We start from the raw sequence: 15,613 nt of genomic DNA, 5'->3' as shown, positions 1-15,613 counted from the left end.
AAGAATTACCATCATCAACCTCCACAACTCTCTTATCCTCCATAATAACATCAACAACATGACAACCACTACTACCTACCATTGACAGCATATTCCCCAAATCATCATCACATTCAACAACACAATTAGAATATCCAGGAATAGAGAAAAACAAACAAAAGTTACCAACACTCAACTCCTTGAACTTCGCACATATTTTCTTAACAACTTCATCATAACTACATCCCTCACTAATCTTAATAGCAGCACAACAATTACTGCATTTACACATTAACATGAAACACCGCTCCATACTACAAAATCACAAACCAACAAACAATTGTTCACAGATTCCAAACTGCAAAAGTATACAGTTACAACATATCAATATCAACAGTGCACAATTTACAATTCCAAATTGCAAAATTATACACTTACAACATATCAGTATCAAAACACCAGAATTCACAATTCCAAAATACAACTTCAAAACACATTACACTATACGACAAACAAAATCAACAAAATCAAAATCAAACAAACAAAATTCGCCAAACATAAACCACATATCACGCAAATTTGCTTATCTATATATACATACATATATATCGACAAATACAAACCACATACACACACAGACATATACATATATATACATATATATGTATATATATGTATCGACAGATACATACATACACATACATATATCTATCACCAGAGAGAGAGAGAGAGAGACAACGTACGCAGATATCGCCTGTACACAGAGATTCAAATCGCACAACCAGATCCACCTCACAGCACAATGAGATCGACCACACAGCACAATGAGATCGCCACAACGAAGAGAAATCGAGATCGCGCAGACGAAGATTTGATTTCCTTTTTTTAAACGGAGCAAAAATTTGATTTTTCACGTACATATAGATCTCAAAACAAAGGGTAATACAGTCATTTAAAAATACGAAAATAAAAAACAGGACCTCTGGGTATAAAACTTAAAAAACTGTGGACCTATTCATCTATTAAAAATAAATTGGGATTAGAAGGGAAATAGATCCCCTACATAGGACTACATGGTAATTTTTTCTTTTTTTTATGATCCCTAGTATTATTCTTTTTTAAGGCCCAATTCTGGGTTTAAAAGTTGAGATAAATTACGAGTTAGTTCTATGTGACAGACTTGATTATTTATAAGTTTTGTATATTATTTTAATATATTAATAAGTCCTAAAATACTTATTTTAGTCTAATACTTTTTTATGAATATTGATGCATGAAAAAAATGAACATAACTTATAAATATACAAGTTTGGTAAATAGAATTGACCAATAACTTAAATTTTTTTTCCAAAGTAACAGCCTTAATTTTTCTCTTGAAGGTTCGGAATTAAAATTATTATGTAGCAAAAACTATGCAGAAAACTCGAAAGCTCAATTAAAATTTTGTGGCCCAAAATAAAAGGTTCATTTCCCAAGGCCTTAATATATTCAGCCCACTAAGATCAACAATTTCAGCCCGCTAAATGGTAGACCAGTATATATGGACCTCCACAAATGGACTTCCATCGTGGCCCACGAAATGGACAACACAAATCGCAGGCGTATAATAGGCCGATTGTTGCCCACTCTACAAATGGACTTCCATCGTCTTCCTTATTATAATTTTTCTAAATGTGTGTAACACTCTAATATAACATATAAAAAAAATTCTTAATATACTTTTTCTAAATGTAAAAAAAAGATGTGAGATTCTTCAAACTATTCTAAAAGGGTGTGAGATTCTTCCAACCATTTTAAAAGGAGTACAAAAATTCTTTAGTAAGTTTTGAGTAATTATATAAGTTCAAACTGTGAGTATTACATTTGAAAAAAGTACACTAAATAGTTTTTTAATATTTTTATAAGTGTTACATTAGAGTGTTACGTTTGAGATTATATTGATTGAAGTGTTACATTTGGAAAAAGTATACTAAAGAGTTTTTGTGTGTTACATCGGAGTGTTACGTTTGGGAAAGTTTAGAGTGTTATGTTGTTACCTTTAAAAAAAAATATACTAAAGAGTTTTTTAGTATGTTACTTTAAAATGTTACGTTATTAGTGCGTTACGTTTTTATTCGTTATGTGAGATTTATTTCAGAATGAGAAAAAATCTAAAATCTCTATAATGCAGATTGTCTAAATGTGTAATTTCACATTTGGAGAAACCCACTTTTATTTCTCAAAATTAAACCAAAACGTGTAAGTGACTATCATTTTGTGTAATTTTTACTTTAATGGAATTATTGGGTTCATAAGAAAAAAGGAAGAACTAAACAGTTCATAAGATCACATTTTGAGATGTATTGATACTTCACCTATATATTATTTATACATTATATTTATTCGTTAAAGTATTAAAAATGAATTTTTTCCTTTTCAAAAAAAAAAAAAAAAACAGCACAACAGGCCCAAACATAAGCCCTTATTTTTTTAACCCAAAAAAAAAAAAGAAAAAAGAAAAAAAAGAAAAGGGTTCAAAGAATGCCCAAATCAAAAAAGAAACTGATAAATAGTAAGGTTCAATTCGCCAAAGACAATCTATATTCACCCGCTTGACCTACATGGTCTACTTGGAAATCATAAGTAATCAAATGTGGATAGTGGTAATTGATATGCGACCTGACTCCACCCCACCACCCCACCCCTAGCCCAAAGTTTCATTACCAAATTAATTTTGAGTTCTTAAATCTTGTATTTTTAGAATATGCTTTTCACATTTTTTGATATTTGATATGATAAAAAATGAAGGTCAACAAAAATAAATTTCTATAATTAATGAAACCAAGCTCTAATTTTTTTTAAAAAATTAAAATTTTGCTAATACCATCACAGTATCATCACCTCCGCACCCCACCAACACTACACTACCGCTAACACCACTATTAACGCATTGCTTTCTATAAAAAATTTTTTTGGCCAAAATAAACAGTTTTATAGTTGAGGTGTGCACAAATGAGTTTGAACACCCTGTTAAAAAATACATATCTATACAAAAGCGTTGGTTGAGGCTTGCTTTTTCATTTTTCCATTTTACCCTTTTATTTTGTATTATTTACTCATTTTGGCTTATATTTTAGAATTTTTCATTTTGTCCTTTTTTTTTTTTGTAATATTTACCATTATTGGTGGTTCTAATTTATATGTAGGTTTTATCATAATTATGCACAAAATCTTGGTCAGTTATGAAATATAAATATTTTATTTTTAAATAAATTATAAATACACTCCTGAGCTTCCTTTAAAATATGAAATATCTCTATAATATTAGAGATTACAACTACTCCTTGTTAAATTTTTTAATTTAACTAAACAAACATAAAAAAAAAAATTCTAACCACTCTCTTATTCAACAATAAAATTATCAAAATTATTTATTGAAAATTATTTTTAATAACATTAAATTTGTTAATTGACTTTACGATTTATTTATAAAAATTTAATTATTAATATTGCATAAAAAAATTAATTATTAATATTACATACAAATTAGAAAATAAGTTTTAAATTAAAATATTAAAATGTATAAAGTGATAGTCTGAAAAAAATTTCGTATTATAATTTTAGAATCACGTGAAATAAAATATTTGGATTGAATAATTCTCCATTAACCGAATTCCGCAAAGCCCGAGTCACCCGGATCTCACGCGGAGCATACACGTCAATCATTTTCCAATCTTATATATTATAAGTTTCCATGTCATCACATTACCAAATCCACATCACTTGGGTAAAGTTGAACTAGTAGAAACCTAATGGATCCAGCACCACCCTTCGAGATTTCTACGAAAATGAAAAAGATAATTCAAAAGAAGTTTCATATTTTGATTTTGAACTTGTCAAAAAAAAAAGTATTCCAATTTTGGAACCACACGCCAATAAATTTTTGAATGACCACATCACTATAATATAATGGAAGTTACGGATAAATCAATCTAAAAAAATGAAAGATTATTATTATTTATTTTTTTATTTAATGGAGAGGACATAATTTATAAATATTTTGAAAGATTTATAAATTAGATAAAAAATTAAGAATAAAACAATCTATTCAATAAGGAATTGACAATTTTAATTAGCGTAATGTGAAAAATTAGAAAATAAAAATTGATAGAAAATACAACGGTGGTAACTGTGGTGGATGCAGTAGCGGCGACAACGATGAGGCTTATTTTGGCAATTGAGTTAAAAGTTAGAAAGGTAGCTTTTTGATTTTTTTGAATCATATCATCTCTCTATTTTTTTTACACATTTTTTCATTAAAAACTAAAAAAAGCCAAAAAAATTTGGCTTTTAACTTGCTTTCTAAATAGGTCAAAGGAGGTGGGTATAGAGACAGACAGGTACCTATATTCAATTCGATTAAATTTTTATTAGATATATAATATGCTATTTATTTACTTTTATTTATTATTTTAAGTGAATTTAAATAAAATTTAAATGAATTTACAATTTTGAGTTAAGTTTATCACCTTTAATAATTGATCAAGTCATTGCCATGTCGAATGGCAAAAAGTTTCACATGGCGATTCTATGAAATTTCTTGTCCAACTAATCCACATGGTTAACTTATAATTCAACATTGCTTCCGGTTCAAGTGATTCAAATAAAAATGAAAAAATCTAGGTGTATAGAATTAGTCATAGAATCGGATACACAGGACCGGCTTTAGCCATAAGCCATCGAAGCCGTCGTTTTGGGCCCTCGAAAATTAACTAAAACAAAGGCTCCAAAATTTTGTTAACTATTATATTATGCTATAAAAAAAAAAATTCACTGGAATTTAAAAGGTATCAACAAAATCCAGTTATGATTTAAAACTAACATATAGTTGATATGGTAAATTATTAAAACTAATATATAGTTGTTTTTAATTGAAAGAAGCTAAAAATCTTATTGATGTGGTGAATTGTTTAAAATTATTTAATGGTTACTTTCTAAATTTATAGGTTATGTATAGAATACGATTGACTATATTACTTACAGTTGCTCTTTTCAAATTAAAATTGATTAAATCTTACATTTGCTCAACTATATCAAATGAAATATTAAATAGAGTAACAATTTTATCCATCGAAAATGATTTAGCTTATAATTTAGATTATGCAAACTAGATCAGTAATCTTATAGCTAAAAATGTGAGAAGAATGATATTTAAGTGATTTTTGTTACAGTTTGCTTAATTTTTATTTGATACTTAAGTTTAAATTATTTTGGTCATTTTTTTTATTGTAAACTTTAATGTATATTTAAGTAAATTTTAATAGATGTATATTGGAAATAACCTTTTCATGAGTACCATCAAATATTGAAAAAAAATTAGACACATAATTTTTTTTTGTAAATATATGTTGAAGGCCTTGTATTGAAAGTTTTCTTTGGGCCTCGAAAAAGTCAGAGATGGCCCTGCAAATACAATACTAGGAAAAAAAATTTAGCTTAAATTTTATTCGTATTATTTTTATATTTTTCTTTCTCTTTTTTGAATTTTCAAATCTTAAAAAAAAACCAAAATATTTTTAAATATCACTCAATGTGAAAGAGTTATATCCAATCATAAAATCGTGTAACAAAGCTTAAAAAAAAAACAAACATATACCATTCAACAAGAAGTCGTGTAACAAAGCTTAAAAAAAAAAAACATATACCATTCAACTAACTTTATTGAATGCCTTATTCGTTGCATAGATAAGAGGTAAGTGCAATTTTTAATTTTCAAAAGTACACTGTCAATTAGTTTGGAAGAGAAGGAATTGAACACTTAACTCGAGTGCACTTTTAAGACTTTTAAAAATAAGATTTGACATTGATTTTCTGTATATTTATATTTTTAGAGAAAATTGGTGAAAGTTCATTCCAAATGGGTATAAGTAGGGGTGTGCATAATACCGCCGAAACCGTCGAAACCGCCAAAACCGCACCGAACCGCACCGCCAAGGCAAATTCGTTATTATTTGTCAATCGAACCGCCGGTTTTTGGTAAGAAAAATGGCAAATTCTAGTAACACTTTTATCAATCCGCCGGTTTCGATTTTTCTTCCAAACCGCACCGACCCGCACCGTTATTAAATCATGTTTTATAAGATTCTAAAAATTCTTTTTTACTTAAGTTTGCTTGTTGTTCTATACCTTAGAATATAGAATTACATTACTGCTCGAGGGGAATTTTATATATTGTATTTGATCGTTGTAGCTTCCACAGATGCTTGTAATGAACTGATGGCATAGTCGTTGATATTATCATGTTGTTGCTACACTTCTGCATCAGAAGAAAGCTTCGCAAGATGCTTAACATCACGGTATCTCTCGTCTTTTTTTTACTCTTTGATTTAAGTTTTGTAATTTGAATTATATTTTTTATAAACCGCCAATCCGCCCGAACCGCCAAAGCAAATCCGCCATTATTTGCCAACCGAACCGCCGGTTTTTTATAAGAAAAATGGCAAATTCTAGTGACACTTTTATCAATCCGCCACCCGCCATACGGTTTCTATTTTTCTCTCAAACCGCACCGACCCGCACCGCGCACACCCCTAGGTATAAGTCATTAAATTTAAGGTAAAATCTTAATTGGTGATAAGAATATGCATGAAAGATCACCAGAAAAAGTTACCAACAATGGAAAACTCGATGGCACCAAAAAAGTTATCGGGAAATTCGTTGGAAAAGTCACTGGCAACAGCAGATGGTGGTAGTGGTGGTGGTGAGGTAAATAAATGTGTGATATACAACCGATAAAATGTTGAATGAATGACATATGCGACATTTTAATAGATTGTTAGTTTGATAAATTTTGATAGATAGATAGATAAATTAATTTCAACAAATAATTGTTATTTTGGATAAATTATATTTTTTTGACCCAAAAAATTAAAACCTGGCCTAATGACTTACGGACGGAGGGCCCATATTTTTATATACATACTTTGTTTGCCTTGTGGGATTGAGAAACAGGGACATTCTAAAATAAATACATATTTTTTATTTATCAAACCGACAATCAACAAACATATGCATAAAATTATAATTGCCGAACTGTTATATATTTAACTAAAAAAAAAAAATTAGGATTAAAATATTCTTATAAAAAATTTAAACATAACTTGTCATGAAAATGATGTAATAATGACATTTTCTTCATCAACAATAAACTTAGTGAGGGTTTTCTTTTTTTTTTTTTTTTTTTTTTTTTTTTTTTTTTTTGGTAAGCGATAGAACTACATAACAACCACGTCATTTTGTATTGATTTTCTGCATATTGTGTCTGAGATATTAATTGATCACATTTAAAAATAATAATGCTATATATAACGAGACCCAAATTAATAAATGCATGTGAGACATTACTTTTATGTTTAGTGATAAAAAAATGGAAAACTTTTTCATAAATTCATTTTAATCTACTTATGTTCTATGTGGTTTATATTATTTTCTTATATTCCAATAAATCCTATGAATGATATAATTACTAAAATAACTCTAATAATATTCAGATTTATAGTGTGAATATTCGGTGATGTGAATGTTTACACCGTTAATGTAAATATTTACATTGTAAAATATGAATGTTTACATCACCAAATTGCCAACCATTCAAAAACTATTTGTAAGGCTAGAAATGTCCATAAAATACTTTAAATATGAGAATTAAGATTTGGTAGATCAAATGTTTAAATAATAAGACTTATTAAAATACAAGATCATCTTATGGACTAATTGGGATACAAACACTTGAAAAAAAGTTTCTAATAAATCTCCCTAAAAAAATTTAAAAACATTTCACAGGATGCAAACACTTCAAAATTCTTGAAAGTTATGTCTAATTACGAACAAGGGGAAATTACCACCCAGGTTCACAGGAAATTATAATATTTTGTGGTTTTCTTATCAATTAAGTCTTTGAATGAGTTTCTTTTATGTTTCCGTGTAACTTCGTGGTTGATTTTATGTATATAAAAAAGCCTCTAGCTTCATATATTGCACTTGCTATTCGTACACCGATCTAGAGCAACGTTTGTTAGAGTAAAAGTTTCTTCTTTAACTTTGTGATCATCAATATTAGGCCAAGTTTGGCATCTCCCCAATAATATTTATGTCATATATTTATTGACATATTATTCTATACCAAAACAAAGTTGATACTCAGATTAATTTTGAATTATACATTTTTTTTTGGGGGTATAATTTTATTTTTCTCGCTACGTAGTCTAATTTTTTTCATTTTTTGGTTTCAGCACAGTTGATATATTCAATCTCCAATATACAGAAGGCTAGAAAGTTTTATTTTTTATTTTTTATATTTTTGGTAACAAAAAGTTTAGAAGTTAAAGAAAAGATCAAGAAAAGTTCTACTATTCTTTTGGAGGAATAGTTTTTCAGAGACCCCAAGGAGAGGAGAAAGCAAGACAGAAGAAAAAGCATATACTACAATGGAGTATTCAATGGCAGCTCCAAAGACTTTTGTCCTCAAACTGACCAAGCAGTGCCAATGCCAAGGATGTCAGAGAAAGCTCAAGAATCTATTGCAGAAAATTGATGGGGTACACTCAACTTCCATAGATCCCAACCAAGGGATGGTCACCATTACAGGTACTGTAGGTCCACAAAGAGTCATAAAAAAGCTTGAAAAACAATACAAAACAGCAGTCTTGTTGTTCTTGGAACAAAGCCCACAAATGGACAATCAACACAACAACAACATGCAAATCACTGTACAACCACAATCACAAAAACCAGTTGTTAAAGAGTTTGATGACCAAAACTTGGTCGCTCAAATGCAGCAATTTGGAGGAATTCGAGGATTGAAACATGTGGAGGTGACCTATTCCAAGACTACGAAGTTCACATTCAATGACAACAAAAATGATGAGCATGGTGGTGGTGTATACAATTTATACAGCAGTGGGAACTTTCCACCACCACGGGAGCCGCTGCCGCCACCGGAATCCAATTATGGTCCATCGGCACCCCCATGTGCATACGGATATCCTTACACATTTGAGGAAAATCCGAACTGATGCACATTGTATGCACTTCTTCTTTCGCTTAATTTGGGTTTTGCAATTTTTTTGTTCTTTTTTTTTTTCAGGCAGTTTTAAGTTCTGAAAATTTGTGTTCTGTAAATTGTTGTTCTCTCCATTTTTCTTTTTTAATGACCTTCATCTGTAAATGGGTATATTATTCCCTTGTATGTATTTAAGTTTCGTTTTTTTTTTTTTTTTTTTTTTTTTTTTTTTTTTTTTTTTTTTTTTTGCATTCCACTTTAAAAGTTACGTTGTAATAATAATGCCCTTCGCTGTATTAAATTATTTATTTTTTCTCATTATGGTTATTTCCTAAGTTAGTATTGGACTCGTAGATTTGTGTTATTGGATTATGGTTCTCATCATATTTGTAGAGATATCTTACCGAGTGATAAAAAATAAATAAAAAAAACTCTTCCACAACTTGATCAGTTTGTTTTGTTTTGTACATCTTTCTTTTCCTCTTTAATAATTCTCATTCGCTACAATTTATTGGGAATAAATATAGAGTTTCTATTTTTATATATTTAATTTTAAGAATATGTGTCAATGTGGTTACTGCAACTTACTGTTTACAATTTACAAAACAAAAATAATTTAAATAAATTAAAAAATTAATTATTTAGACGTTAAGGAAGAAATAGTTTTAACTTTAAAGTCATACATTATCAATTTTATGTGATTTATTTTTATATTTATTGTTGAGGAATATAGTTCAGCTAGCTCAGATTCAAGTAGTGCAGCAGCTCAGGTGCAAGTAGTGCAGCCAGCTTAGGTGACTCTGGCTCAGAATGCAGCTCAATAGATTGTAGTTCAAGAAGTTCATCTGTGTAAGAGTTAGTTATACAGTTAAGAAGATGGTTAGTTTGTTAGAAGATATTTTGTTTTAGATGATTAGTTGAGTTCCTTATTACTTTGTATATAAATATAGTTGATGTATTATCAAATGGGTTGTTGAATGAGAAAGTATATTGGTTTCAGTTTTGTTTCATATATTCTAAGTAATACAACAGATTATTTTGTGCTTTTAATTCACACAAAATGTACAAGTTGAGTTTCTTATTACTTTAAGAGGCTCCAGCACTTAAAAGGGCGAAAGTGATTGGCAAGTTGTTGCCGCTGTAGATGCTTGGAAACATTCAGATTTCCTGTGCAGAAACTACATCATCAATGGCCTTGACAATATGCTGTATAATGTTTACAGTCCTTTGAAGTCAGCAAAAGAATTGTGGGACTCTTTGGAGAAGAAATATAAGACAGAGGATGCCGGTACGAAGAAATTTGTCGTCAGTAAATTTCTGGACTTTATTATGGTAGACTCTCAAACGGTAATTTCTCAAGTTCAAAGTTTTCAAATAATTTTGCATGATATTCATTCCAAAGGTATGTCTCTTAGCGAATCTTTCCAAGTCGCTACTTTAGTGGAAAAGTTACCATCGACTTAGAAATATTTTAAAAATTATTTAAAACATAAACGCAAAGAGATGACCATGGATGAACTTATTGTAAGACTAAGAATTGAGGAAGATAACCGTAAGGCTGAAAAAAGGAATGGAAAAATCCCATTGAGTCCAAGGCTAATGTGGTTGAACAAATTCATAAACCATATAACAAAAAGAGGAAGTTTACTGGAGATGGTCCTAAACAAGGCGATAACAACTAGAAGTTCAAAGGAAAATGCTATAACTGTGGCAAGACTGGACACCGGGCTTCTGACTGTCGCCGCCCTAAGAAGGATCATGGAAGTACAAGTAAGAAGACCACCAATCAAGCCAATGTAACTGAATTAGATTACATCTCTGACGGAGTGAATGACATCAACCTCTCTGCTGTGGTGTTTGAGGCTAACTTGGTTAGAAATCCCAAAAAGTGGTGAGTTGACACTGGAGCAACTTGTCACATTTGTGCGGATAAGAAGATGTTCACTACCTACAATGAGGCTGCAAATTATGCACAACTTTTCATGAGAAATTCTTCTACTTCTATTGTGGCTGGACAAGAAAAAGTGATATTGAAGATGACATCAGGGAAAGAATTGACCCTCAACAACATACTGCATGTACTTGATATCCGGAAGAATTTAGTTTCTAGTTCTTTGCTAAGTAAAAATAGTTTTAGGCTTGTTTTTTAGTCTGATAAATTTGTATTAACAAAGAGTGGTATGTATGTTGGTAAGGGATACATGAGTGATGGTCTTTTTAAGTTGAATGTAATGACAGTTGTACTAAAAGTTACTATGAATGAGAATAACACATCTTTTGCTTATATTATTGAGTCGAATATATGGCATGGTAGATTAGGACATGTAAATTATGATGTTTTGCGTAGATTAATTGGTTTGGATTATATACTAAAATTTAAAATTAATCCTAATCATAAATGTGAAGTTTGTGTAGAAGCGAAACTAACTAAGGTTCCATTTAAATTGATTGAAAGGAAAACCGAATCTCTAGAATTAATTCATACTGATGTATGTGATCTAAAATTTGTTCAAACTAGAGGAGGCAAAAAGTATTTCATAACATTTATCGATGATTGCACAAGATATTGTTATGTTTATTTACTTAGAAATAAAGATGAAACCTTAGAAATGTTTAAACTCTACAAAACAGAAGTTGAAAATCAACTTGGTAAAACCATTAAAATGGTTAGAAGTAATAAGGTGGTGAATATGATGCACCATTAAATGAATTTTGTACACAACATGACATTATTCACCAAACTACAGCACCTTATTCTCTACAGCAAAATGGAATTGTTGAAAGGAAGAATAGAACCCTAAAAGAAATGATGAATGCCATGTTACTAAGTTCAGGCTTACCACAGAACTTGTGGGGGGAAGCAATATTGGCTGCTAATTATGTTCTTAACAGAATACCCCACAAGAAAACCAACAGCACCCCTTATGAATTGTGGAAAGATCGACTGCCTTCCTACAAATACTTAAAAGTGTGGGGGTGTTTGGAAAAATTTGAAGTTCCTGTTCCTAAAAAGACTAAGATTGGAACAAAAACCGTAGATTGTGTGTTTATTGGTTATGCTCAGAATAATAGTGCATATCGGTTTCTGACTTATAAATTAGAAATACCTGATATAAATGTAAACACTATTATAGAGTTAAGGAATGTTGTGTTTTTTGAACATGTCTTTCCTCACAAGAAATGACAGGAATTAAGTTCACAGAAAAGAACTTATGATTGTACACAAAGTCAAAAGACTAATGACAATCAAACATAAGAGACTAGTAATGGTCTCGACCAACAAGATTTAACTGATGATGAATTAAGAAGAAGTAAGAGAGCGAGAACATCAAAATCCTTTGGTCCAGATTTTCTGATATACTTGTTAGAAAATGAACCTCAAAGCTTTAAGGCGGCAATAATAGGTCCTGAAGCACCTTTGTAGAAAAAGGCTGTTAATAATGAAATTGAGTCCATTATGCAAAATCATACTTGGGAATTGGTGGATCTTCCACCAGGTTCTAAACCTCTTGGATATAAATGGATATTTAAGAGAAAAATGAAAGTAGATGGTTCAATTGACAAGTATAAAACAAGACTTGTAGTTAAAGGTTACAGACAAAAGGAAGGTCTGGACTATTTTGACACATATTTCCCTGTGACAAAAATAACATCTATTCGCATGCTTATTTATATAGCAGCATTGTTTAATTTAGAAATACATCAAATGGATGTTAAGATAGCTTTCTTAAACGGTGATCTAAATGAAGAGATCTATATGGAGCAACCCGAAGGGTTTGTAGTGTCGAGGCAAGAAAAGAAAGTTTGTCGGCTTGTAAAATTTCTTTATGGATTAAAACAAGCGCCTAAGCAATGGCATGAAAAATTTGATCATGCAATGCTTACTAATGAGTTTAAGATAAACGAATGTGACAAATGCGTCTATATTAAAAACACTGACTAAGGATATGTCATAGTTTGTTTTTATGTGGATGACATGCTTATCATTAGAAGTAGTCAAAACATGATCAAATCAACTAAGCAAATGTTTAACAGAAGATTTGATATGAAAGATATGGGGGTCGCAGATGTTATATTAGAAATGAAAATTACTAAAACATCTGACGGATATGCATTATCTCAATCACATTATATTGAGAAAATTCTTGGTAAATATATCAAGGATATATGAATTTAGCTAAACACCTGTAGACGTCAATTTTTATTTATTAAAAAATAAAGGTAATGCGGTGTCTCAATTAAAACACTCCCAAATCATTGGAAGCTTAATGTACCTAATGAATTGTACTCGTCCTGACATAGCTTTATGCGGTCAGTAAATTGAGTAGGTACACTAGTAACCCCGGAGAAGACCATTGGAAGGCGATCATTCAAGTTCTTAGATATCTAAGATTTACCTATGATCATGGTTTGAACTTTACTCGATATCCAGCAGTACTCGAAGGTTATTGTGATGTCAATTGGATATCGGATACTAAAGATTCAAAATCTACTAGTGGATATGTCTTTACTCTAGGAGGTGCTGTTGTTTCTTGGAAGTCCACGAAATAAACTTGCATCGCACGATCCACAATGGAATTCGAGTTCGTTGCTTTAGACAAAGCAGAAAAAGAAGCAGAATGGTTTCGTTACTTCTTAGAAGACATTCCAATGTGGCCAAAACTTGTGCCAGCTATTTACATTGATTGTGATAGTCAATCTACTATAGGCAGGGCACAGAATCATATGTATAACGGTAAGTCACGACATATTCGTTGTCGACATAATACCGTTAGGCAATTTTTGCTAAATGGAATAATCTCATTAGATTATATAAAATCTAAAGAGAATATTACGGATCCGTTAACAAAAGGTTTGACAAAAGAGCTAGTGTATAGTTCATCGAAGGGATGGGATTAAAGCCTATTACATAAGTGTCATCATAATGGTAACCCTATTTATATGACTGGAGATCCTAAGAATTAAGTTCAAAGGGACAACTAAGTTATGTGTGACTCACCAGAAATCACCAAGGGATTAAAATTCCTTATCCATTCCTATGGTGAAAGTGATATCTACAATATATGTTGTATGCATGGGTATAAGGATAAGCTTTGCTTTTAATGATTACTTATATCTTGATTAAGGCATAAAATCAAGACGAATATAAGGAGATACTCACAATAAGAATCACCTATATGAGTGTCAAACTGGGAGCCGGTTCTATGAGAATGAAAAAGGCTAAATTCTTTAGAAACACTCATGAAAACCAGGAGTGTTCAAGGCCAAAATGAACACAATAGTGAGAACCATGATGTGTTAGAAGATATTTTGTGTGAAATCTATTATCTTGGCTTACACAAACGGCTGAACAATTCAAGGCATCACGTCCATTGGTTAGCTAGTAAGTCCGATAGGTTATCACTAGGGAAGGTTCAAGGCCGAAAGCTACCTATCTTGATGCAAGATATTTTCGACTTACACTCTTTCGATTAAGTCTGCATATTGTTGCATTTCCGTTTTCATCAAATTCTATTCATGCGGGGGATTGTTAGAAATGGTTTGGAAAATCTGGGTATAAAACAAATTTTTTCCTAACTTTGGTCTAATATTTAGGTGGGACCCGTGCGTCGATTTTCGCGGGTCAAAGTGGTAACGCGTTCTATGCTGTGTTGTGATTCACGTGGTATATTTGGTTGCTCAAAACCATTACCGAGTGAATGGAAAATTGAAGCCAAAGTATGCTCCATGAAAATGGAGTTTTGGTGCAAAATCCTTAAAGGTTTGAATAAGGCTTGTCCCACATTAATTTGGTGGTAAGTTTTGAATGGGTTTACAAGGCATGGGATTGGAAGTTGGGGTGTGCCCCAAGGGATACCCAAGTGTTTTAGAGAGGAAGGTTATGGGCAAAATGGGCTAGACCCATTGGACCCAAAAATCACCACACGCGCGAGCGCGCCGCCGCCGCCGTCCGTCCGGTCGGGCGGGCTGGGCTTGGGCGCGAGTGCGTAGTGTGAGGTTGGGTTGGGCTTGTCTGGCCCAATACCTATCTTTTTGGGTCAAATTAAATTAAATTTTATTTTTTTGGTAAAATAAAATCCAAAATTCAAATTAATTCCAGAAATAAATTGATCCGGCTTTTACTGTACACCCAAACAAGGCCATTTCCGTTTTTATTTGTTTGAATTGTGAACCCAATAGATTCAAATTTGTTTAAATTCAAAACCAAACAGGTTTCATACCTGTTTAAATAGGTTTGCACCTGTTTTATTCAAAACCTGCAGCCACCAATCCATCTATAAATAGGACAGCCTTTATTTGATGTTTTAAAAAATTCAGAAATTTCGTACTTCACCTCTGTAAATTTATTCTTCATTTTGCTGCATTTAATTTTTGTGAGAAAGAGTATAAACACTTAATGTGTTCGTTAGGCAAACAATTTATAGTGCTGCTATTGTTTGTAGTTGATCATTTCATCCTGAGAGATAGACGTCCACATTCTGAAAGCACCGCGGAGAGGACAAATCTATCTTAAGGACATAGTGTCAAACACTGGACTTGATCAGATTATTATTAGAAGAAATTAATCAAGTAAGTTGTTTAAATTATTATTCT

Source organism: Camellia sinensis, chromosome 1, assembly GCF_055761805.1.
Source record: "Camellia sinensis isolate YWXY chromosome 1, ASM5576180v1, whole genome shotgun sequence".
In the NCBI taxonomy this organism is placed as follows: Eukaryota; Viridiplantae; Streptophyta; class Magnoliopsida; order Ericales; family Theaceae; genus Camellia; species Camellia sinensis.
The sequence above is the reverse complement of the archived record's forward strand: the minus strand, read 5'-3'. Positions refer to the sequence as shown.